At 38.3% G+C, this 26,584-nt stretch overlaps 1 protein-coding gene across 3 annotated transcripts in view; it reads left to right on the forward strand.

The window, feature by feature from the left end:
* Positions 1-26,584, forward strand: part of GTF2F2 (general transcription factor IIF subunit 2) — a 108,144-nt gene that overhangs the window by 25,538 nt on the left and 56,022 nt on the right. The window contains exon 5 of one of the 3 annotated variants that reach the window (XR_006271180.1): positions 8,361-8,448. The exons of the other annotated variants lie outside the window; for them this stretch is intronic. The gene's annotated coding sequence lies outside the window, so the exon portion shown is untranslated. The remainder of the gene's footprint in view (positions 1-8,360; positions 8,449-26,584) is intronic. 3 annotated transcript variants of the gene reach the window in all.

Here is a 26,584-nt window from a genome sequence, read left to right on the forward strand (position 1 = left end):
TGAGATGGCTTGTTAGTGACAAAGGATAGATTTTCTTCTTTCAAAATTAAGTCCTTTTCTTAAGACACTTGAGATTCAAAATTGAATATTAAATTCCTTTGTCCCCTACTTTATTTCTTGCTCATTTTATTTTTATTTTGGCATGAATGATTCTTTTACTTTTTCTTTGCCAATCTGGTTAGTTCAGTGCTCTGTGATGTGATGCTTGGTTGACCACTAGACACGTTATCATATTGCTTGGTGCATTTCCTGTGTGCTGAGAATCAGTTATATAATTTTCAGAGGTTTGAATTAACCTTTATGTGTATCTCTGTGTGCTTTATAGCATTCAAACTACAGCTGTTTTCTTCTGTTGAATTTTTTTTCTTATCACTGCTTTTACATGAATTTTGCTGTTGTGTAAATTATCACCATCTGCATAGTGCTAGTTGCCATTGAAATGGAACTCTGAGATTTTTTTTTTTTGAAGTATAGTTGATTTACAATGTTGTGTTAATTTACAATGTTGTGTGTTAATTTCTGCCGTACAGCAAATGATTCAGTTTTATACACATACATTCTTTTAAAAATTCTTTTGGTTTATGGTTTATCATAGCTCCATGTGCTACACAGTCAGACCTTGCTTACCAATTCTATGTATAATGGTTTTCTGTGTCTTGTGAGTCTCTTTCTGTTTTGTAAATAAGTATCATGTTTTTAGATTTCACATATGAATGATATCATGTGACATTTGTCTTTGACCTACTTAGTATGATAATCTGTAAGTCCATCTACGTTGCTGCAACTGGCATTATGCCATTCTCTTTTGTGGCTGAGTGGTATTCCAGTGTATATGTGTAAACACTGCTTCATCTCTCCATTCATCTGTTGGTGAACATTTAGGTTGTCTCCATGTCTTAGCTATTGTGAGTAGTGCTGCTACGAACATGGGGGTGCACGTATCTCTTTGAATTATAGTTGAACTATAGTCTTGTTGTATTTGCTGTGATACAGAGTACCCTATATCATGTTATATTCTCATAACTATTTGGTTTAGGAAAATTGAAGGAGCTTTTTGTTAATGTTTACATCTTTTTTGTCATTAAGCAGTGATAGTTAACAGAAATGAACCACCTGTTGTACAATTATTTTGTCCACTGTGTTGAGTACTTCTTAGCAATTATTTCACACAACAAGCCTATGAGGTGGAAACCATTGTCATTTAATTGATGAGAGAAACGGAGTTTACTTAGGATATAATTTGACCAACATGCAGCTGGTAGACCTGTGCCCTTAATCATCATACTAGTGGTTTTCAGAATGTAGGTGCAAAATTAATTTTGTGAGTAACTGACAGCTTTGAAAAAAAGAAAGAAATTGAATGGGGAAAAATATGAACTTTTATATTTGGGAACACATGCTGAAGTAGAATAGTATAAACTCACCCAGCTTTTTTAAGGTGCTATTGGTAATTAAGAGGGGCTTCCCAGGTGACTTGGTGGTAAGAAATCCACCAGCCAAGCAGGAGATGTGGGTTCAGTCCCTGGGTCGGGGGTGATCCCCTGGAGAAGGGAATGGCAACCCACTCCAGCATTCTTGCCTGGGAAATCCCGTGGACAAAGGAGCCTGGCCGGCTACAGTCCATGGGGTTGCAAAGAGTCAGACATGACCTAGTGACTAAATAGCAGCAGCAGTGATTAAAAACAAATTACTTTTGTAAAAAGATATTTCCCTTTTTTCAAATATGTTTGCACCCCTCATTTTCCTGCTGCATTTTATTTCTAAGCCTTTATAAAGTCTATAAATCACTGTGATTTTATCTAAATGATATGTCGCTTCACTTACAAACCTCAGTTCCTTTGTAAATTGCCTATTGGGTTTGCCCTGCAGAAACAAAAATAATTTGTCTGATCGTTGTCTGCAAATTGAGTATGGTTTTAACCTGCCACTTTCCAGATGTAAAGCTGTGTTTATATACTATGTATATACACTGATTTCCACCTGAGAGGCTGCTTTCAGCATCTGGAGACATTTTTGAGGACTTCCCTGGTGGCGCAGTGGTAGAGAACCCACCTGCCAGCACAGGAGCCGCAGGAGACTTGGGTTCAGTCCCTGGGTCAGGAAGTCCGCCTGGCGATGGAAATGGCAACCCACTCCAGTCTTCTTGCCTGGAGAATCCCGTGGACGGAGGAGCCTGGCGGGCTACAGTCCATGGGGTCATAGAGAGTTGAACTGAGTGACTGAGACGCACACAGAGACATTTTTGACTGTCACCCTGGGTGCGTGCTCCTGGCGCAGAATAATTGGGGATGTCACCAGACAACCTGCTGTGCACAGAACCGCTCCTTGCAGCACAGAACTGTCCAGCCCAAAATGTCAGTGGTGCCGAGGATGAGAAACCCTCCTCTTGTAGGAAAGAAGGTGTTATTTTAAGGGGACAAGCTATTTGGTATAACTATTGGTGAGATTAAAGTTATAAAATAAAAAAAATTTTTTTTGATGGTGCCAACAGGAGTGATGAGAACCTGTTCAGCACACCAGTAGCTGGTTTTTTTTCTTCTTCTCCTGTTCTTCCCCTGCCCCTCCTGCTGCTGCTGTTTTTCTTCCTTTTGTTGTATCAGAAGAAATTTCTGTGCTTTTAGGGGACTGCTCTTGAGGTTTTAGCTTAACTTTTAGTTGGAGCATTTATTCTGTTTACATTTAAGATAACTATCAATGTGTGTATTCCTGTTTCCATTTTCTTAATTTTTGGGGTTTGTTTTTGTAGGTCTTTTTTCCCCCTTCCTCTTTCTGTCTCATCTTTTGTTTCCCACCCAGAGAAGTTCCTTTAGCCTTGTTGTAAAACTGGATTGGTAGTGCTGTATTCTCTCAGCTTCTGCTTGTCTGTAAAGCTTTTGATTTCGCTGTGGAATCTGAATTGAGAGCCTTGTGGGTTGATTGCTCTTTGTAGGTTTTTCGCTTTCAACACTTTAAATATATCCTGCCACTCCCTTCTGGCCTGCAGCTTAACTTTTCATTGTGGAAAAAAATTTAACCGTATGCGAAAGTGGAGAAATAGTATAGTAAAACTCCATGTGCCTGTCATCTAACTTCAGACATCAGCATTTGGTCAGTCTTGTTTCAGCTCTTCCCCTGCTACTGTTCTTTGTACCTCACAGGGTTATTTTAAAGACAGCCTCACACAACATATCATTCTACCCTTAAATTCTTAGTACATGTCTCCGTAAGGATTCCTTTTTTAAAGATACATAAGTGGGAGGGGGGATCGGGATGGGGAATACGTGTAAATCTATGGCTGATTCATATCAATGTATGACAAAACCCACTGAAATGTTGTGAAGTAATTAGCCTCCAACTAATAAAAAAAAAAAAAAAAAGATACATAAGCATAGTAGCGTTACGGTACCTAAAAAAAAAATGGGCATTAATTGCAAAACACCATCATAGATGTCACCAATGGAAACTGTTTAATGCTCATACTCCAGTGTTTCTTGATTCCCCCCCCCCCCCTTTACGTTCTGTTTTCTGATTTATGGTTCAGCTGTATGTGAAGTCACAGTGATTTGCAATTTTATAGCCTATGTTATCCACTTGAACAGGTACCACTGGAGAAAATACAATTCATCAAGTCATTTGTATTACTGTGAAGGCATGGAGCAATCTTTCTGCAGAACTGTTTGAGAAATTTGGCTGACAAAGAAGTGACAGAATAGAAAATCATTTTTAGAGCTGTATGTACCAAGGCACCAATGTGAAATTTGTAACACTGTTGGAGGGGAAAATACTTAAGTGATGTTTACTGAATGTCAAGCATTATTTTCAGATTGCATAAAATTAAAGTTAAAAAATACATACATTTAGAAAGAAGATCTTGTCAATGCAATATGACCAAACTCTAAAGAAATAGAGGGCTTTTAAAAGAAAAACTAACAATAAAATAGAAGCAGTATAAGAATTTATATGATGACCGGACTAAAGGTGTTATTTAATTCAATATAGTTTCTTTGAGTAGGGAATGTGCTAGTGTATCTCGGTAAAGCAGTAGGGACATACAATTTGTATATAAACCTCAATTTAAAATATTAATTTCTTGTTTTTTTTTAAACATAATTTTATTTATTTACTTATTGTCTGTGCTGGGTCTTTGCTGCTGCGCGGACTTTCCTCCAGTTGCGGGCAGGCAGGGGCCCGCTCTCTAGTTGTGGTGTGCGGGCTTCTCCCTGTGGCTTCTCTTGGCGCAGGGCGCGGGCGTCAGGGCACGCAGGCCTCAGTGGTTGCGGCTCCCAGGCTCTCAAGCAGAGGCTCACTAGTTGCAGCGCGTGGGCTTAGTCGCTCCGAGGCACGTGGGATCTTCCCGGATCAGGGATCGAACTCATGTCTTCTGCACTGGCCGGTGGATTCTTTATCACTGAGCCACCAGGGAAGCCTTAGAATATTAATTTCTTGAAAAATTAAATTGATCATGAAGAATAGAGAAACCAATTTCATCTAGGTTGAGTTTAAGTTTAAAATAAACCTCTTGAAAGTTAGGTCAGTTTATGTCTTTAGTGCAGAATGACTTAGTAAACATTTTAAAATTCTGGAATAAAACCTTATTCCTCCATGTTTATACCAACTTGTTAGAAATAGGCAGCTGTGGCCCGGCCAGAGGTGAAACCCTGAAAGTGTGCTTTCTGAAAGACCGTTGGAAAAGAAATTCAGCTGCAATCTTTTTTAAAATTTATTTTAAGGACCATGTGTATGTGTCAGCCTTCAGTATCTTGCTTGTACTGTATCATTAACTATTCCAAAAGAAGAAGGTGGGGGGAACCCTAGAGACACATAACTGTTTTCACATTTTTTCCCCTCTTCCTTTAAAAGAGCTTTTCTGGAGAATGTTTTATGGTTGGAAGTTGTAGCCTTCTCCTGCTCAGAGAAAAAAAGCACACCACCCAGGGTTATTTACAGCTTTGGTTTCTTTTATATAACTACACACAACTTCATGACTGTGAGGATTTGGTAGATTTTTTTCTTACTTTGTAACTTGTTATATATCATAGCTAAACAGTTTTTTTGAGAAGAGCACCTATATTGTTCAGCAAAGGGAAAATATCCGGTGATTTGGAGCGGTTCTCAATATCTTTTCTGCGTCTTCTAGATGAAGGGTGATGTTCCTTACATTCCCAAGTTAGGGACAGATGGCCGTGGTTTAGGAATTGTGGCGTACGAGTCATAGATGCTCTGGGTGTTCCCCCCGCCCCCACGATCCGTCAGCCCTAGCCGTTCCTGGGCACAACGGCCAGCGTCTAAACCTCAGCAACTCTCTGCGTCTGCTGGCCTGGAGGGTGGGTCAGAAATGACAGGGTGTCAGCCCTCACTCTGGGAGCCAGTGTGGAAAGGACTCGGTGGGTGAGTACCCAGCTCGCCTAGTGCTCGGGTCGAGTCGCCCGGGCACGTCCTGCGCCGTCTGGCAGAGTTCTCCGCACAGCGCCGCCTGTCCGCAGCGCTGTGCAACCGCGCCTGTTTTCTAGATGCAGCTCTTTAATGACTTCGTTCCCCTTCCTGTCTCTCTTCTCCAGTCCTCTTCCAGTGGTTCCTGGGATCACCTCACCAACAAACTACCTGGAAACCTTTGGAGCTTCTGGAGGAATACTAACCAAGATAGAGATAGTAAACCGTAGCTCTCTCTTTATTCAAGAACTGAAAATGGTGTCTTTATAGGGGTACCTTGGCACCCACCCCCCTGCTTTGGCCGTGCTGCTTGGTTTATGGGATCTTAGTTCTCTGATCAAGGATTGAACCCATGCCCTCAACAGGGAAAGCTTGGACTCCTAACCACTGGACCACCAGGGAATTCCCTGGCACACACCCCTTTTAAAAAAATTGTGGACCAAATGTGGTATTATAATCCTTTTTAAATTAACATCATACTTCACAACTGACCATGTATACTCACACTATTATTTTGGTGAGAGTTCTGATGTGTTCTCTGATCCTCTGCCTTCTCTCTTGGGGGGTCTGTGCATCCAAGAGATTTTAGACCCTAATGTGTTTTCTGGGGACACTGCACATGAAGCAGACTAACTGACCCAGATATCCCGAGCCTGAGGTTCGGGAAGGCTTTATCCAGGGAGTCGAGGTGCGACTTTGGGCCACGTCAGTTTTCTCATGGCTGTGTCACTGCCTCCAGTCACCACCTGTTTCTGCTGCTGTCCCCGTCCGTGCTGGTCACCGGTCTGACCACCATCCTCACCTGGCTCTGCTCCCACCAGGATGACGGGTCACGCTGCTGTTGCCTTCACCCGGCTTCTGCCCCAGCTCCCTGCAGGCCCCGGGGCAATGCTGTGCTGCGCAGCCCTGCCCGTCTCCTCACCGGGGCTCTTCCAGTTCCCCTCTGAGCTGTGGTTGTGATGCTGGTAGAGTTTTCTCAGGTGCTGCTGCCTCTCCTCTGTTTTGGATTTCAGTACCTAGTTTTTCATTTATGTGGTTCTCTGTATTCTCCAGCTTTTTGAAATAACTACTTAAAAGCCACAGACCTTTCCCATTAGAATATAATTTACTCAGGAAGACAGCTGCAAGGGGAAAACAATACACTGTATCTCATTAGTGGAAAAAACTATCATTTGTTGGGGACAATTTTATTTCAATACTGTAAAATTCATGAAAAGTAATTCAAGTAAATTAACTGCATCACTGATTCAGCTGGCATTCACTTCCACCAAAGCCTGTACTTTCTTCAAAGTCTTGTCAGAAAAGAATATTAAAAGATGTTAAGTGGGAGAAAGAGAAATTAATTGGAGCCTATGTGATAACTTCACCAGACTATGTGTCTCACAAAGATAACCACAGTGTCTCTTTTAAAAAAAAGAAGAAAAAAAGAAAAATACATAAATAAATAAAATGCTAGAACCATGACCCATGACTCTGGTTGGTTTCTTAACATGTTATTAGTCCTTTAGAAGTTTAATGTTTCTGATATTGCAGTATTTCTAAATGGTATTGGTTATGTCAAGTAAGACTTAGGCTTGAAAGATAAAAAAAAAATCTGTATTAGGAAGGAAAAAGTTACTCAAGATCTGTAAGCGATTAGTCTAGACAATTCAGTGTTGAATCCATGAATTCAAAAAGCTTACCTACCAGTGTTTTCTGTTTTGATCTGAGTCGTGGTTACATGAATACGTTTACTTTGTGAAAACTCATCAAAGCTGGAAATTTATGATTTGTGTACTTTTCTTCATTAAAAATTTTATTATCAGAGGAGGCAGAAAACACAAGAAGAAAATACATTTTTCTAAAAAATCCAGCAGCCAGCTCTCTAAGTTGGTTCAACAAAGTTAAATCACAGGTATTAAATCACCTTGTATTAGTTTGCTAGGGCTGCCATAACAAAATGCCACAGACTGAGTAGCTTAAAAAACAAAATTATTTTCTCACCGTTCTGGAGGCTGGAAGTCCAAGATGAAGGTGCTGGCAGGTTTGATTTCTTCTGAGGCCTCTCTCCTTGGCCTGCTGATGGCCGCCCCCTTACTGCCTCTTTACATGGCCTTCCCTCTGCACACATGTACCCCTAGTGTGTCTCTTTGTGACCAAGTTTCTTCTTGTAAGGACACCAGTCACGTGGCCCACCCTAACTCTTGAATACAGTAACTGTGGAGTTGCAGTGTACTGTCTTTGTCTTGGTTTGGTTTCTCCAGAAGTTCACCCTGTGGGTTATGATATGACATTTGGTTGGGAACCCGAGAATGACTGCAGCGCAGGGTGATGTCTTCCGTGTAGTTTACGTGTCACTGGAAAGTAGTGTATACTTGAGTCGATGGAGTCATGTTGGCTGAATTTATAGAATTAGGAGGAGTGCCATTTAAATGGTGATTTTCTCACAGTATTAGTGGAGAGGGAAATGCCTATTGACCCAGACCATTTCTGAATGGGAATGTGTGTGTGTGTGTGTGTGCGCGTGTGCGTGTGTGCCTGCACATGTGCAGGGTTGTGGTGGTAATGGAATATTGGTTGGAAGAGACCTTATTTTACTAATAAAGGTAATTCTGACATTCAAAGATGGTGGCTCTGCTGCACAGTTAAAAGGAGAGTATATTGGGAGAATAAAAAGTCATATACTGAAGGGGAGTTTTAGTACTAGGCCAAAGGTGTTTTAGGACAAGACATTCAAGGATATATTGGTTCATTATTAAAGTAAAATAGAAACCAGCAAGCTTTGGACTGTTGAAACTGCCACCTCCCAGCTGTAGTATCTTTTAACTTGGCAAACATGGCTCTTGTCACGCTTTTTCTGTTTGTTTTTTAGTTAAATTTCAAAGGTAGAAGAGGAAGTGCTTAAAGATTATCGGGTTTAGCAATGAACTCACAAATATAACTCACAAACTGATGTGTGTTATGGCTACTAGGATAGAAGAGCCTGGCGGACTACAGTCTACAGGATCCCAGAGTTGGACACAGCTGAGTGACACAGACACGGCTACTGAAATATTGCCGGTATGAGAAATGAACCCACTCTGCAGGCCTATTTTATTTGGCTAGGTTTTTTTTTTTTTTTAAATGAATACTGAGATTCTAGACAAGGCATTTCTTCTTCAGAGGGCCAGGATAGTAACCATTATTCCTTATTATACTTAGCTGTTTTGCATAATTATTTTACCTGCCCCATCTCAGAAAACATTTGGATTAGAGACTGCCTAATTTTAGTTCAGTCTCTTTTTTTCGAGGCAGGGAAATTGTTCTGAATGCCTTTGAGAAGTAGAACTGGAGACCAGTTTTTGTTATTCTGTGTCCATGTCCTTCCTGCCATGGAAAGAAGTGAAGAGATAAGAAAAAGCCAAGTTGTATGTCTTTGGGCATAGGGCAGAATGATAATAAGCTCTGTAGTTTTTGCTCTAGGAGTCTGGATAAAAGTGAAACGTATTTAAGTGATTGGGAGATCCTGTCTGACTATTCATGTTGCACCTCTGGAGTAAGAAACGCTATAAATTTTCCTTTGTATCTGAAGTTAGGGGAGATTAAAAGAAAAAATTCCCGGAGAGGGAATGTTAATATTCCTGAAGGCTACCAGACCCATCTTAGAGGTGGAATCGCATAGTTTATTTGGCTAGGGAATCGAGAAGTGAGACAGTGAAGACTAACACTGTTAGTGTAACTGTGACTTAGGGTGAAACGCACTGTGAGCTGAAACTCCAGTAGTTTGGCCACCTGATGCGAAGAACTGACTCATTTGAAAAGACCCTGATGCTAGGAAAGATAGAAGGCAGGAGGAGAAGGGGATGACAGAGGATAAGATGGTTGGATGACATCACCAACTTGATGGACATGAGTTTGAGTAAACTCCGGGAGTTGGTGATGGACAGGGAGGCCTGACGTGCTGCAGTCCATGGGGTCACAAAGAGTTGAACACGACTGAGTGACTGAACTGAACTGTAATGTAATTCCAAATGGGTTAATCCTTTTAAGGGCTACCGTTTTCTCAAGAAAGACGCTGTATCATTTTGAAGTTAGTTGCCATGCAGCCACAAATATTTTATGTACATTTCTATTTCATCTTCTTATTGCTAATGCTGAAGTATTGTTCAAAAGACAGCTGTTAACTTTCTTCAAGTGCTTCATTCATTTACGAAAAGTGGCTGTTTTCCATATTATCTCTCATTACTTTTATTCAGTACAGTACACAGTACTTCTTATACTGTAGCACTTGAATATTTGTCATTCTAAAGTTTAATTTGCTTTGAGTACTTTTGTGAAGGATTTCACATTTTATGATCATTTGTTCTACACAGTTACCCTCCAGTGAAAAGAATTTGTTTTACTAGTGCTTTGCTATTTAAGGTCTTTCTTAGTTATGTTAATCACTAACTCTATTTGAAACCAGTTTTTAATTGTCTTGGTTAACATACTGTCTAATTGACTATGCAGATTGTTCCCTGAGTATAGTAATGTTTTATGAATAGTAAGAAACACGTTTAATCTGCTTTAGATCTAACTAGATGATATATATTTGATACAAGTTTGTAAGAATTTCCATTTTAAAACACTGCCTCATTGTGGAGGATACTATAGTGCTGTCTAAACTGTGTAGGAATTTAGATATATTTGAGAGTCAGTGGAACCATTTCTGCAGAGCCATAGATATCTTTGTAAAACTGATTTTGTAATATTTTAAAACAGTTCTTTGGAAGTTTGGTGCTTAAGGTTATATTTTTATTTATTTCTTTTTTTCTGAGATGATTAATATACTATCATCATAAGAGTTTGTCTAAAAACCTCCAGAAGTAACCATGGGGCCATTGGATATCTGTCAGTACCAGGTAGAGAGGGTGGTACAGAAGCGAAAAATGTGCACCTTAATTGTATTCTCGACTCCTTCCTTTGATTTTTCCTTCTTCCCCAAGGTGTATGGTCCAACTAAGTCTACAGTAAGTGATGTACGGCCTGTTTATCCAGCATTCTTAGTAATAATGGAATTGGACAAACCTGATGTCCAAAAACAAGTTAACTGGTGAAGTAAATTATGACATCATATATTAGAATATAATTATTGATTTGTTTTTAGAAACATGCTGTCTGCTGTGCCACCAGAAAGTCCATGTTTTTTTGTTGTTGTTGTTTTTAATGGAAAATTGCAAACATGGTGAAAGTGAGGTCAGTTGTGTCCGACTCTTTGTGATCCTGTGGATTGTAGCCCGCCAGGCTCCTCTCTCCGTGGGATTTTCCAGGCAAGAATATGGGAGTAGGTTTCCATTTTCTTCTCCAGGGGATCTTTCCGACCCAGGGACCAAACTCAGGTCTCCCACATTGCGGGTCAGATATTTTACCCTCTGAGCCACAAGGGAATCCCGGGGTCAAACATAGTAAAGAGAATAATAAATGAATCTCAATATACTTATTACTCAGCCTCAAAAATTAACAACAGGGACTTCCCTGGTGGTCCAGCGGTTAAGAATCCACCTGCCAGTGCAGGGGACATGGGTCCAGTTCCTGGTCTGGGAAGATCCAACATGCTGTGGGGCAGTTAAGTCCTGAGCCTGCAAGTCCTAGAGACTGGGCTCTGCAACACGAGGAGCCACCTCTGTGAGTAGCACCACTACTAGAGAGGGGCCCCCACTCCCTGCAACTAGAGAGAGCCTGCTCACTGCAGCAAGGACCCAGTGCAGCCGAGAATACATAAGCAAATTTAAAAACAAGATGCATATAGGAAAACTGGCCACAAACAGCCAGTCCTGTTAGATTTTTATCTTCCTTCCTTACCTCTCTTCTCCTCTGCTGGAATACTGCAAAGCAGATCCCAGGTTTATCACTTTATCTGTGCATACATTAGTTTGGTCCTCGGATCCTGCTCCTTCTTTAAGGATTGCTACATTCCTTCCTATTTAAAATAATATAAAATAAGAAATAGCTCCAAACTGAAAAAATTATCTTTTCTGCTTAAACACTGTATTGAATTTCTGGATTGTTAAAATTTTCTATTTTGTCTATAAGTAAATGTGATGTCATTTAGTGGTCTTATAAATGAAAAAGTATTTGTATAATATTGCCTTTTTTAAAAGATGAGCTTTATTGATCTGTAATTCACTTAGCATACAATTTATCCATTTGGAAGGTACAATTTGGTGTTTTTTAGTGTATTTGCAGAGATGTGCACCCATCACCACAACCAGTTTTAGAACATTTTTATCACTTCAAGAAGAAACCCCAATGACCTATATGGGAAAAGAATCTAAAAAAGAGGGAATATATGCATAACTGATACGCTGTCTGTACTGGAGAAACTAACAACATTGTGAATCAGCTACACGCCAATAAAAATTCTTTTTATAAAGAAGAAACCCCACACCTATTAGCAGTCACTTGTTATTTTCACCTCAAACCCCCATCCCGTAGGCAACCACTAATCTGCTTTCTATCTCTACAGATTTACCTATTCTGGGTAGTTCATATAAATGGAATCATGTAATATTTGGTCTTTTGTAACAGGCATTTTTCACTTGACATAGTGTTTCCAAGGTTCATTTATCTTTTAGCATTAGTCAGTACTTCACTCCTTTTTATTGCTGAATAATATTCTATTGTAAGGCTTTTCTGTATTTTACTTATCCATTCATCAGTTGGTGGACGTTTGGATTCTATCCCCTTTTTGGCTGTTATGGATGGTGTTGCTGTGAGCATTTGTGAATGCTCACAGGTCTTTTTGTGAATTTTTCATTTCTCTTGAGTATTTACCTAGAAGTAAAATGGTAGCTCACATGGTAACTATATGTTAAACCTTTAGAAAAACTGTTTTCCACAGCAGTTGCACTAGTTTTTATCCCACCCAGCAGTATTTGGAGCATTCTGATTTCTCCACGTCTTCATCAGCACCTCTTACTGTGTGTCTTTTTGATTACACTCTTCGTAGTGAGTGTACAGTGCTCTCATTGTGGGTCTGCTTTGCATTCCCCTGATAGCTAATGAGTTGAATATATTCTCACGTGTTTGTTGACCTGGTTTTTTTTTTTTTTTTTGAGAAATGTCTGTTCAGATCCTTTGCCCATATTTAATTAAACTTGGTTGTTTTTTGTTACTGAATTGTGAGAGTTGTTTATGTGTGTGTTACTTTATCACATGTAGTTTTCTGTAGCCACCGCCATAATCATTATACAGAAAACACCATCCCCGCAGACTCCTTGTGTTAACCCTCTGTAACCACACCACGTTCCTCCCACTCCCAAGCCCTGCTCACCCCAATGCCATTTTTATCCCCTGGCAACTTCTGATCTATTCTTCATTTCCATAATTTTATCACTTTAAAAGTATCATAAATGTTATGTAAATGCTTTTTTCACATGAATTTCCTACAGAAATAACTTTCCTGGAGATTCATCAAAAGCTGTGTGTTTGTCAGTAGTTCATTCCTTTTCTGTCACTGACTATTCCATAGGATGGATATATCATGGTTTTATTTAATTAGTCACTCCTTCTGGTTGTTTCCAGTCTTTTGCTGTTAGAAATAAAGCTGCCATGAACATTGTGTATAGATTTTTGTGTGAACATAAGTTTTTATTTCTCTGGGATAAATACCCAAGAATGTCCTTTGCTGGGTCATATGGTAACGTATGTTAAATTCTGTGAGAAACTACCAAACTTTCAGAGTGGCAATTTTTAAAAATAAAAATATAGATAATTTTAAAAAAATTAAAATGAAACTAACAAATATAGAAAAAGGCTTCATTAACATAAGCAGTTGAAATAGGACATGTCCAGCTTCAGAAACTACTGGATATCTTTCCTCTATCATGGCTGGTTCCTTCCTCCAAAGAGGTAGCCTTTATCATTGACATTTATGATAATCACTTTCCCCCTGTAATTTTAGCATTTAAGCCTTCATTCCTCTGCAGTATATTTTACATTGCCTGTTTCTGAATGTTAAATAGGGTCATAGAGTATGTGCTATTTTTTTGGCATGGCGTTTTCACTGAACACTGTTTTCTAAGATAATCCATGTTGTATATAGTGGTAGTTTATTCATTTTCCTTGCTGTATTCCACAATGTGTATTTAGCTCAGTTTATCAGTTTTTACTGTTACTGGTTATTTGTGACTTGTTAACAGTATTGCTATCAACTTTTTACACTTGTGCTTTGGTACATAAATTTTTAAAGGTATATGGACTTTGATCACAGAGTAGATATGTTCACTTCCAATTGATAATGCCAAACTGTTCTCAAAGAAGTTACACCAATTAACAGTCCCGTCAGCAATGTATGTGAGTTCTTTTTGTTTCAGTTCCTCTCCAGTCTCTCCAATGGTATTGACTTTTTTTTTTTTTTTAATGTTAACTAGTATTATGGATGTGTAGTAACTTGTCTTTGTGGTTTTTTTCAACATTTCACTGATTTCTAATGAAGTTGAATCCCTGTCATATTTATTGTCCATTTGGATTTTCTGTTTTATGAAATTCATCCTTGTTCAGATCTCTTGTCCAACTTTTATTGAATTGGCTTTTCCTTTGGTTTACACACACTGAGTATAGCCTTCTGGGATTTTAATTTTTTATGGTAAGAAGTTTCTGTTAGGTTTTCCACCTTATACAGGCTCTGGATTTTGATTTCTGTCCCCTGACACTTGCCTTGGGTATCCATAACAAAGGGTTAAGTTTTCCAATTGGCCCATGACCACAAAGATTCTTGTTTTCCCTATCTTTGGAGCCTGGTGTTCACTTATCATCTTGTAGTCTTTTTTTTTTTTTTTTTAAATCTTTCTCAAATCTGTTGCAGTACTGCTTCTGTTTTTATGTTTTGTCTTTTTGGCTGCAATGTCTGTGGAATCTTAAGTCGCAACTAGGGACTGAGTCTGCACCCCCTGCATTGAAAGGCAAGGTCCTGACCACGTCAAGGAAGTCTCCTCTGGTAGTCTTTTTAATAGTTTCAAGATTTTATTCAGCTTTTACAGTTGTTTTACAGGAGGTTTGATCTAAGTAACTTAGCCCATCATTATAGGAAATAGGAAGAAGCATAGTTAATTTATTGGAATTAACAGAAGAAAGACAACTGAAGAGAGATTTGCTGAGTGTCAAATAAATGCTTCTTTTCTACAAAAAACATAAGAGTTCACAAGAGCTCCTTCTGAAGTTGGGGATTGGGAGTGTGGATACTCTGAGCAGAGAAAAATTAAGGAATTAGAGTCATTACATTTTTTATTTTTTTTAACTCCAGGTTTCAGTTTTTGACAGTCTTGTTGATTCTGTTACAAAAAATTAGGAAATTACTTTCCTCACAATTTCATTGGTTGTATTGTCACTTTCTGCCGTAAGGGTGGTGTCATCTGCATATCTGAGGTTATTGATGTTTCTCTCGGCCATCTTGATTCCAGCTTGTGCTTCATCCAGCCAAGCATTTCTCATGGTATACTCTGCATATAAGTGAAATAAGCATGGTGACAATATACAGCCTTGACGTACTCCTTTTCCTATTTGGAACCAGTCTGTTGTTCCATGTCCAGTTCTAACTGTTGCTTCCTGACCTGCATACAGATTTCTCAAGAGACAGGTCAGGTGGTCTGGTATTCCCATCTCCTTAAGAATTTTACAGTTTGCTGTGATCCATGCAGTCAAAGGCTTTGGCCTAGTCAGTAAAGCAGAAATAGATATTTTTCTGGAACTCTCTTGCTTTTTCAATGATCCAGCGGATGTTGGCAATTTGATCTCTGGTTCCTCTGCCTTTTCTAAAACCAGCTTAAACATCTGGAAGTTCATGGTTCACGTACTGTTGAAGCCTGGCTTGGAGAATTTTGAGCATTACTTTACTAGCATGTGAGATGAGTGCAATTGTGTGGTAGTTTGAGCATTCTTTGGCATTGCCTTTCTTAGAGATTGGAATGAAAACCAATCTTTTCCAGTCCTGTGGTCACTGCTGAGTTTTCCAAATTTGCTGGCATATTGAGTGCAGCACTTTCACAGCATTATCGTTTAGGATTTGAAATAACTCAGCTGGAATTCCATCACCTTCACTAGCTTTGTTCATAGTGATGCTTCCTAAGGCCCACTTGACTTCACATTCCAGGATGTCCGGCTCTAGGTGAGATAATCACCATTGTGATTATCTGGCTTGTCAAGGTCTTCTTTGTATAGTTCTTCTGTGTATTCTTGCCACCTCTTCTTAACATCTTCTGCTTCTGTTAGGTCCATACCATTTTTGTCCTTTATTGAGCCTATCTTTGCATGAAATGTTCCCTTGGTATCTGATTTTCTTGAGGAGATCTCTGTCTTTCCCATTCTATTGTTTTCCACTATTTCTTTGCATTCATCACTGAGGAAGGCTTTCTTATCTCTGCTTGCTATTCTTTGGAACTCTGCATTAAGATGGAGCTATCTTTCCTTTTCTCCTTTGCTTTTCGCTTCTCTTCTTTTCACAGCTGTTTGTAAGGCCTCCTCAGGCAGCCATTTTGCTTTTTTGCATTTATTTCCTTTGGGGATGGTCTTGATCCCTGCCTCCTGTACAATGTAACGAACCTCCGTCCATAGTTCATCAGGCACCTGGTGTGCTGCAGTCCATGGGGTCACAAAGACTCGGACATGACTGAGCGACTGAACTGAACTGATTGTCACTTTATTAAGGTTTTTAAGATTAGCATTCTTTCTGCAGCTAATTCTCTGGTTATTTAACCTTAGTATTTAATTGAATAAATAGATTTCATTTTGCTTCTAATCTTTTGATCATACCTTCTTATTCCTAAATTATTTATTTTCATTTATCTCTTCATTGTCTAGACTTTAACAATAAATCCCCCTTTTTTCCCCAGAAAGGGTTTATGGATGACTTTAGCAAAATAGCCATTATTTTCTTTTCAGCTCCATCGTAGAATTTTAATGTCCATCTTAGACCTGCTGTTTTGTGCCTGTTTTCAATATGTAGTTATAATTTTATATATAGAGAAAATGATATACCATATATACAAGATATATGTATCTTTTCTTAAAGACTTCTAGGCAGCTAATAAATGTTTATTTTTACCCTGGCAGTGCACTGTAGTGCATTTGTGGAAGAATTGATTTACTTATTGAACCATACTTCCCTTTTTGCTCCCCTCCACACTTCCTGTCTTTATTTCCTTTGATGTCCAAATCTAATTTTTAATAAGTTTGCTTTGTCTTAATTATAAACTCTGATTTAATTTAGTCAATATTGCTTATATCATGTAAAAATGATTTGTCCCTTTCTCTAGTTTTATGTGTTTGTAGTGAAATGGATTGAATTGTTATTTCTTGGGCTTATATAATTGAGGCCTGTTAATTATCTTAAAGTATTGCTTTAATAAATTTTTATTCAATAAAAATTATTCAATTAATTTTTCATGTATGTCTCAGTGTTGTTTTAAGAAGGTAGTGTGACCTGCCAAGGCAGGACTTTTTCTCGAAAAGAAGTGTGTTTGTTATTTGGGTAAATTGCCACTCTCTTTAAGCGTTTTTTGCTATATATAGTCATAAGAAAACCAAAAGTGGTATTTGGATAGCCTGGCATCAATTTTCTTCACACACCTCACTTCCTTCTTTCTTGCCGGCTGCCTGAAAAGGGAGAGGGTCACACATTTCAACTAATGGCAGCTTGGAATTTATTTATTCGTAGTAGTTTTAAGGAAAGTCATTGTCAGTGTTTCAAAATAATAAATCAAAGTCAAAAAGCTGGCCCAGAGAAATTTGGGGAGAATCTTTGAATGAATAGCTATAAGACTATTTAAAATGTTTCAGTTACTTATGCATATAAACATTTCTTTCTAATGTTCTTAAAAACACTTTTTTGACGAGCTAAGCACCTCTTCTCTGAATGATGTTTAAGTTGTTTGATGAACATTGTTTTTCAGAGATGGAGGAATAAATCAGTTTTCTGCTTTTCAAAGCTTAGAACAGAATGCATGTTGACACAGTTTATGTGGTGGTAACTGAGAAGGGGTTCTAGAACCTGATTGCCGAGTGAAAACCCTCCTCATTTTCTCATTAGAGCTCTGAGGTCTTTGACACACTTCTTTGTCACACTTCATAGTGTCTTCATTTGTAAATTAGGTGTAGCAATAACTATTTTTAGCACAGTGCTTGGCATGATTTAATGCTCATCTGAACCTTTTATTCATCTTTAATTGAATTTTTATTATTTTTATTTTACATGTATAATATGAGCCTATAATTGTGCAGGCTAGAATTTTAAGCAGTGATAAAGAATAGACTTAAAGGTGTAAGGGTCTTCAGCTACAAGGACAGTTTTAAATAAATGTCCAGGGTAAACATGTTATAAAAATATGAGTCTAAGAAAATGAATTACTTTGGCCTTTATCAGCTTACAATAAAATTTAAAAGAAATCTGTCATCAATGTGAAGCAAAGCAGATGTTATTAGCAACTTGAGTAAGATGTGTGCTCAATCCAGAAAGATGGACCAAGGACTGACATTGGTCCTGTCCTTCTCTATTTGATTTTATAAAATTCTGGTAGGAACTAGGGTAGCAGGCATCTTCCTTGAGTGTTTTAGAATAAGAGCATTTCTCTCTCTGTCTTCATCTGTTTAGTTATTTGATGCACTCTGAGTGACTAGAAGCTGCCTGAGTTCCAAGGCAACGTTTGGGATTTTTTTTTTTTTTTTTTTAAACTATGTTGATCTTAGTTGACATCTTTCATTTATTTGTTTACAGATATTCAAAATACTTTTTCTGATGAACTTTTTTTAAAAAAACATATTGTTTTTGATGTGTACTGTTTTTTTCCAAATCTTTATTGAATTTGTTACAATATTGCTTCTGCTTTATGTTTTGGTTTTTTGGCCTTGAGGCATATGGGATCTTAGCTCTCTGACCAGGGATCAAACCCACACCCCATGTATTGGAAGGTGAAGTTTTAACCACTGGACCACTAGGGAGGTCCCCCGATGAACTCTTTTATGCTGTGTTCTTGTGTTCAAGTCTTCTAATGATATATAAATAATTTGCCATCCATGTGGCTGTGTAAAATAAAGTTTTAAGCCCTAGTAACTCTATTTTATCTTTTAAAGCTATGCAATACAAAAACAATTAGTATGCATTTAGAAGTAAATTTAAAATAAATCTGTAAATATGTGGATGAGTGTGTATTGCCTGTTAAGGAATCATCAACTTTGGGTTATATAACCAGAAAGACTCACTTATCATTATCCTTTAGGTCATTTTTTACCTGGTTATTTTAAAAGGTATGTGAACTATAGCATCTGTGCTCCAGTATTTTAACTTGTGTTTAAAAAGCTATCAGTAGCTTTTCTTGATTCTTCTGTTACCATGTTCTTGGGGGGAAATGTCTAATTATTTGAGTAGTTTGCCACAAGCTTATTAATTTGGAAAATTGAAGATATTACTAGCTACTTAGGGAACAAATGGCTATCCCGCTGGTTAAAGCCTCAGGCCCCTGTCTGTGTCTGAAGGTAGCTCATTCTGTGACTTTCTTCTTTCGCATCGTACTGTTTCTAAAAAAATTGCCCATGTCTGTCTCCCAGCTTCCACAAGTTCAGGTTTTCAGACTACGTTTCTCTTTCTCAGTTTTCTTACTTAATTCCCTCCCAGAAGACTCTGAAGCATAGCATACATGATGCTTTTTCATCCAGAGTATTTTAATTGCTTGATACTGCAGGGAAACAGGAGGATTATTCACTTCTCCATTCACCCTCACACACACCCCCACGCCTAAAGCAGGGGCGGGGGTAGTAGTACAAAAGCTGACTATGTCAGAGAAATCTGTAGAGTTGTTCCTTTGCTTACCTAATATATAGGCACCCTTCCCCTCCATCCATCTGCATAAAGAAATTTAGTTATTCAGCTGCTCAGTCATGTCTGAATCTTTGCGACCCCGTGGACTACAGCACGCCAGGCTTCCCTGTCCTTCATTGTCTCCCAGAGTTTGCTCAAACTCATGTCCATCGAGTTGGTGATGCCATCCAACCATCTCATCCTCTGTCGTCCCCTTCTCCTCCTGCCTTCAATCTTTCCCAGCATCAGGATCTTTTCCAGTGAGTCGGCTCTTCACATCAGGTGGCCATAGTACTGGAGCTTCAGCTTCAGCGTCAGTCCTTCCAATGAGTATTCAGGGTTAATTTCCTTTAGGATTGACTGGTTTGGGTCTCCTTGCAGTCCAAGGGACTCTCAAGAGTTCTCCAGCACCACAGTTCGAAGGCATCAGTTCTTTGGTGCTCAGCCTTCTTTATGGTCCAGCTCTCATATCCATACATGACTACCGGAGAAACCATAGCTCTGACTACACGGACCTTTGTTGGCAAGAATTTTGGCAAAAATTGGCAAAAACTAAGAATTTTTAGTTCATTTTTAGAAATTAGGTAGCCATTTTTCTGGATTTAGTCTGACGATGATTCTGGACCTGAATGAGGAAAATCTGCCTGGCTCACAGAGGTTTCTCTCTAGGTTAAACATATTCCCAGACCTACCAGTTACCCCTTTTCCTTTCTGTGGTTGTGGCTGCACACTTCTCATCCATGGATTCTCTGTTCTAGTGTTTTTGTTTCTCTTCTGTAGAAAACTGACTGGATTCCCTTTTTCATTGACTTTGTTGTCTTCCAGTATTTAAAGCCAGGATTTGATGTAGTCTAACGAGTGGACAAGCTAACCTTGCTTCAGCATTGTCTTGCCTGTTGTCAGGGCTCATGTCCTTTGCAGAATCTCTCACTCATTTCCTGGTATGTGGTCTGAAAGTGGTGTTACGCAGTAACTCAGAGCTTGGCACTTTGGGGGTTGCTTACTATGCAGATGACACCACTCTTATGGCAGAAAGTGAAGAGGAACTAAAAAGCCTTTTGATGAAAGTGAAAGAGGAGAGTGAAAAAGTTGGCTTAAAGCTTAACATTCAGAAAACTAAGATCATGGCATCTGATCCCATCACCCCACGGGAAATAGATGGGGAGACAGTGGAAACAGTGTCAGACTATTTTTTTGGGCTCCAGAATCACTGCAGATGGTGACTGCAGCCATGAAATTAAAAGACGCTTACTCCTTGGAAGGAAAGTTATGACCAACCTAGATAGCATATTAAAAAGCAGAGACATTACTTTGCCAGCAAAGGGTCCATCTAGTCAAGGCTATGGTTTTTCCAGTGGTCATGTATGGATGTGAGAGTTGGGCTGTAAAGAAAGCTGAGCACCGAAAAATTGATGCTTTTGAACTATGGTGTTGGAGAAGACTCTTGAGAGTCCTTTGGACTGCAGAGGAGATCCAACCAGTCCATCCTGAAGGAGATCAATCCTGGGTGTTCATTGGAAGGACTGATGCTGAAGCTGAAACTCCAATACTTTGGCCACCTCATGCGAAGTGTAGACTCATTGGAAAAGACCGTGATGCTGGGAGGGATTGGGGGCAGGAGGAGAAGGGGACGACAGGGGATGAGATGGCTGGATGGCATCACCGACTCGATGGGCATGAGTTTGAGTAAACTCCGGGAGTTTGTGATGGACAGGGAGGCCTGGCGTGCTGTGATTCATGGGGTCGCAAGGAGTCGGACACGACTGAGCAACTGAACTGAACTGCTAGCTGTGTGCCTCTGGCAAGTTGCCTAAATCTATCGGTCTGTTTTCTCGTTGGTAAAACAAGATCTTTAATACTGCCCGCCTCTATCCATTAGACATCCTAAAATATCAATGACGCAAATGTGTTTTTCTTCCATGTACAGAAGTTCCGAGGTAAGAAGTCTAGATCTGGCATGACGGTCCCATGGTTAAAAGCAACTGCCTGCCATCATTAGTTTGTGGCCTCCATTCTCAGGGTGATCCAGAATGACTGCTGTGGGTCTAACCATCACATCTACATTCTGGGAAGCCAAATGGAGGCAATAGGGCAGGTCAGAAAGGCTCACCCAGCTCTGTGAGAGGACCATATCCAGATTCATACCCTATCAGTTTTGCTTCTATTCCTTTGGTCAGAACTTGATGACTTGACCTTGCACTTAGAGAACATCAGAAAATACCAGTTTTTATCTGGGTGCAGTTGCCACCTCAGTGGAATTAGGGTTCAGTTACTAACAAAGAAGGGAAGAATGGGTGCTGGGAAAGTAGCGATCTGTACACCTCAGAGATAAAAGAGACAATGCATGTATAGTACTAAGTACTAACTGATGCAGAGTACACCTCTGTGAATGCAGGCATTTTTATGATTTTTGCTAAAAGGTCAGGTTACTAGCAGGTCCCACGTTTTCTTATTCCTTTCTACCCGTTTATATACTTTTCAGGGTAGTGTGGTCTTTTATAGTATCATAATACCCCAAACCAAAACAACCACAGATGATTTCTTTGAAGGGTAGAGGTAGGTAGGTAGTAGTTGTGCCCCTGTTGGAAAACCATTTGTCTCTGTAGAATAGGTTTCATCTTTTTTGCTTCATTAGCCGGTCTTAACAGTGGTGGAGTTGATACCACCTTTTTAAAAAGAAAAAAAAAATTATTTTTCATTGCACTGGGTCCTTGTTGCTGTGCTCAGGCTTTCTCTAGTTGCAGCAAGCGGGGGCCGCCGTCTGATGCGGTGTGCAGGCTGCTCGTTGCGGTGGTTTCTCTTGTCTCGGGGCACAGACTCTAGGCGCACGGCCCTCAGTAGTTGTAGCAGGCAGGCTCGGTAGTTGTAGCTCGTGGGCTTAGTTGCCCCAAGGCATGTGGAGTCTTCCTGGGCCGGGGATTGAACCTGTGTCCCCTGCGTTCGCAGGCAGGTTCTTATCCACTCCTCCACTAGGGAAGTCCGATATGTCTCTTTTTACTTTGATTTTTAAATCTTCAACTGCTTTCCTTCCCACTACTTTGAACCAAAAAGGCCACTGTTGGTACATATCCCTTTTTGTTTGTTTGTTTTTTTAAATAAAGAGAATTAATTTACTTAAAAATGTTACATCCTTGTCTTAGGGTGATACAAAAGGACAATTGGGAATGATTTTACTTAATGCTTAACCTTGCTTCTTTAAACAACCTCAGTGTTACCTACCAAATTTTTATGTCAAGCTTTACTATTTTTCTATATATTTGTTGTGTAGTGAATTTTAAAATATACAAATTTTTGTTATATAATTGTAAGAGAGATAGTTGAGCCTTCTTGCCTCTTATTAAGTACAGTCTACCTTATATCCAAATAATTAAATTTTGATAAGATAGGAAGAAGAGAGGAGTGATATATAACTGGAAACCAAAATGACATTTTGGTAAAGCCTGCCTTCAGTTTTCAAGGTAGCTGAATATCTGAATATTGAATCCCAGTGTGTTTCTTCTGGCTGTGTGGTGAAAGGTAAGCATGTGTGTCATACATGCTTGTGGGTTGCAGTTTGTGGTTCTCTTTTTTCATAAATCAGTCACCTGTGACTTCTACATTCTTTTGCTTTGTATTTCTGTCTAATAATCATCAACCTTTATTAATAATTATTTCTATACACAGTGATATAGTCTTTCCTTTACATGGATAGGAAAAAATGCAAAATTCAAAGTAGTTTTCTTAGGATGTCTACACTTATATTTAAATGTTTTTTAAAAATAAGTATAAATGAAAATTCATCAAATGATAAGATACCTGAAGTAAATGCTAAATGTTGTAGTTCTTGTAAAACCACCTTAAGTCATAGAAGTTTATCAAACTCAAGTAATCATTAAGATTAAAGTTTGTATCATTCAACAGTTTTAAGAACTTTTAATATTAATTAACAAACCTCCTTTAACAAGGTAAAATCAGTAGCGTGGAATTTTTTAAAAATCAGACTTGCCCAATTTTATACTTTAATAATGTAGAAAAATATGTACTGAAGATTCTAAAAGGCTGTAATCAAAATAACTTTTGAAAGATTGGGCCTGTCTTCAAAAAAGAATTTGTAAAATAACTAAATCTTAAAAAAAAAAAATTTAGTGAAATTTGCTGTTAAATGTAACTGAATATTCTGGAGTCCTCAGTTTGGAAAAACCTGCTGTACTGTTAGGTTAACTGCATCTTATTTTATTTATTTTTACTTTATGCTGGGGAACAATTTTTTAAGACAGGTAACAAGGAAACATAGTATAATTGTTTGACTTTTTAGTATCCAGTATGTTTTCCAAAATGTGTAGTAATTTAAATAAATTTAGAGTTACTGTATTTTATGTAGAAAATGCTTGATATTGCATAGTTTTTGCATTCTTGGAAGGATTTAACTAAGTGTAAGTTATTTATAATAGCTTGTGAGACTTAACATTAATATCAGTGACTTTTGTTTGATTGAAACTCTTGAACTATTGTGTATCTTTGCAAAGAGAAGCAAGAATACAGTCACCTCTTTATAAATTAGGCAAATTCAAATTTTCATGTTAGATATTTCCCTCTTCCCAGCACATCTTTCTTTATCACCATCCCCTTGGTGTTTGTTCACAGAAGCAAATTAATTTTATTATTAACTTAGGCAAAATATGATTAGGAAGGTGAGTCTGCTACAGAAGTAACCATTATATATTTCAGAGCCAAACACGGGGGAGGGGCAAAGGGGGATGGATGGAGTGGTTGTTTGGGTCTAGTAGATGCAAACTGTTATGTGTAGAGTGGATAAACAACAAGGTCCTGCCTTGTAGCACAGGGAACCATACTCAGTTCTCCTGGGATAAACCATCATGGGAAAGAATATAAAGAAGAATGTGTGTGTTTCACTGAGTCATTTTGCTGTACAGCGTATATTAGTACATTGTAAGTCGACTACTTCAATCAAAAAGATTTAAAAAACGAAGTATGAATAATTTCTAAGTTGCATGCTGTTTTGGATAGTTCATATTACATCTCTGCTTTATTTGCAAGATTATGATGATTCCAGTGCTCTGATTTTAACCTTGACTGACACCATTGCAGCTTAAGGCATTTGATCATAATTTATTAGATAGGGGTATCTTTTAAGAGTGTGGTATCACATTTTTCCTGACTGATTTTAAATTGCTGATAAACAGTTGTAGTGATTATTTTGCTTTTGTAGATTTTGCATATGAAGCTAGGAGATAAATGTCCTAAGAAAAATTTACCATATGTATTTTTAAACTAATAAAGTTGAAAACTGCATTTGCCTAGAGCAATTTAAAATAGAGGCTTGTATCTTACAGAATTCAACACAGTACCAAGCTTGCATTTGTTGAAAGTTCTCTGTTCTGTTCATGTCTAAGTTGAAAGCCTAATTAATGTAAACGTGCGTTTTTGTGCCTGTTGTTCATGGTTATGTCATGAAGGTACCTTTGCACTGGATAAGGTAATAACCAGGCTGTGGAAAGTCTGTGATGAGTGAGGCATTTTATATGCTGCTGTTCAGTTGCTCAGTCGTGTCCGACTCTATGACCCTGTGGACTGTGGCCCGCCAGGCTCCTTTGTCCATGGGGATTTTCTGGGCAAGAATGCTGGAGTGGGTTACCATTTCTTTCCTCAGGGATTTCACATGTAATTTAGAATTTAATTTAAGCCATATAAATGCCCTATCAACTGTTCATTACTATCTGTTTTACTGTAAGGATGTTGAAGTTCAAAGAAGTAAAGAATCTTGCTTATGGTCATGTAAGCAAATTAGGGGAAGTTAATTGAATTTGAACCCAAGTCGGACTCCAGAGCCCATATGTTTCACTGTCCTGTACTTTTTCCTCATAGTAAGTTCTGTGGACTTTATAAGCCATAAAAGGTAACCCCCCTTTTCAGCAAACCTGACATGTGAAAATCTAGATTTGCCAATATACAAATTTGGGATATTCTTTATTCTTGTGAGATGATTCATCTCATGTTCTTTAAATGACACGACATGACATTTAAAATATTATTTGCTTTCCCGAAATCCAATTTTTCTCTCAACATTTTAAGAATACCTGCTTCGTGAGATTTTATCAAGTGAGGCAAGCCTCTATTTTGGTATTTGTTTAGCATGTACTTCATGAGTGCCTGCTCTATGCCAGGTTCTAGGTGTTACAGAGATAAGTGGCCTGCAAGAGCCTAGTTCCTGCTGTCTCTGGAACTGGTGTAACTGGGTTTCAAATACTGGTTCCACCTTGACCTCTCAGTAACTGTAGGATCTTAGCAGGTCCCTTAGCCCTCTGAGTCTCTTTCTTCATCTTTCTTAGGGTTAGCGTAAGGATTAATTGAGATAATATATGTTCATAGCATGGTACCTGGCATGTGAAAAAATACTAACGTTACCTTTTAACATCTTAAAAATAACACTTGAAATACAAGTCCTTTTCTTTTAAAAAAAATAAATAAATAACCAAACAAGCTTAATTAGTATCATGATCTTCAGTCTGAGACAGTAGTCATCATTTGAAGAGTTGCGTAAGCATTTCCCTTTGTTCTGCACACTGCCATACACATTTTAGAAATACAGTATACCTTAAGCTGTGTGTTTGTTTTTTATATTTTAAGGGTAATGCTAGAATCACCGTGGGGTATAATTCCAAATACACGCATATATATGTTAGGCGCGTGGCAAATACACTAACCTGTTTTCTTATTACCTTTCTTCTGAAAAAGAAGATAGAGTCACTTTGTGATTTATTCTTTGGAACAATATGAGAAAAGATTTGAGGAAGAAGTTCATCATTGATCGCAAACAAAAATGTTGTGACAGCTTCACTCTGACTTATAGTAGGCACTTTGTACAATTACTTGAGCCTTTTGAATGGGAAGTATTTCTCAGTATTTTTTAAAGTAGTGAAGTTTAAACACTAGGTCGTCCCTTTGCTGTATACTTGAAACTACCCCCACATAGTAAATCACCAATATTTCAATAAAAATTCAAAAAACTAGGTATTTCGTGTGTACTTACAATATGTACACACTTGAATATATAGGTACCAGTGCAAGTGATTTTGAAGATATATTTATGAAAATTTCTGCAAGAGTAATCAATCTAGCCATATTTCCTTCTAGGTTACTAAATGTTTTAGGATATTATGATTTATCAAAAGCTTAAGGAGGAATTAAATGCATTTAGAAATGATTTTTTAGAGATGTTCAAAAAAATCAGTGACAGATTTCCTTAAGTAATGGTTTCCATCAATAAAATTTTGTTATAACAGTTAAATTTTCTTTTGTGAACTGATGCAAAAGCCTCACTTATAATACTTCTAAGGAGGTTTGTACAAACTATATCTCCTGTAAAAAGATGTGTCAGGGCTATTTTTA

This window comes from Cervus canadensis, chromosome 9 (genome assembly GCF_019320065.1).
Source record: "Cervus canadensis isolate Bull #8, Minnesota chromosome 9, ASM1932006v1, whole genome shotgun sequence".
Classification (NCBI taxonomy): Eukaryota; Metazoa; Chordata; class Mammalia; order Artiodactyla; family Cervidae; genus Cervus; species Cervus canadensis.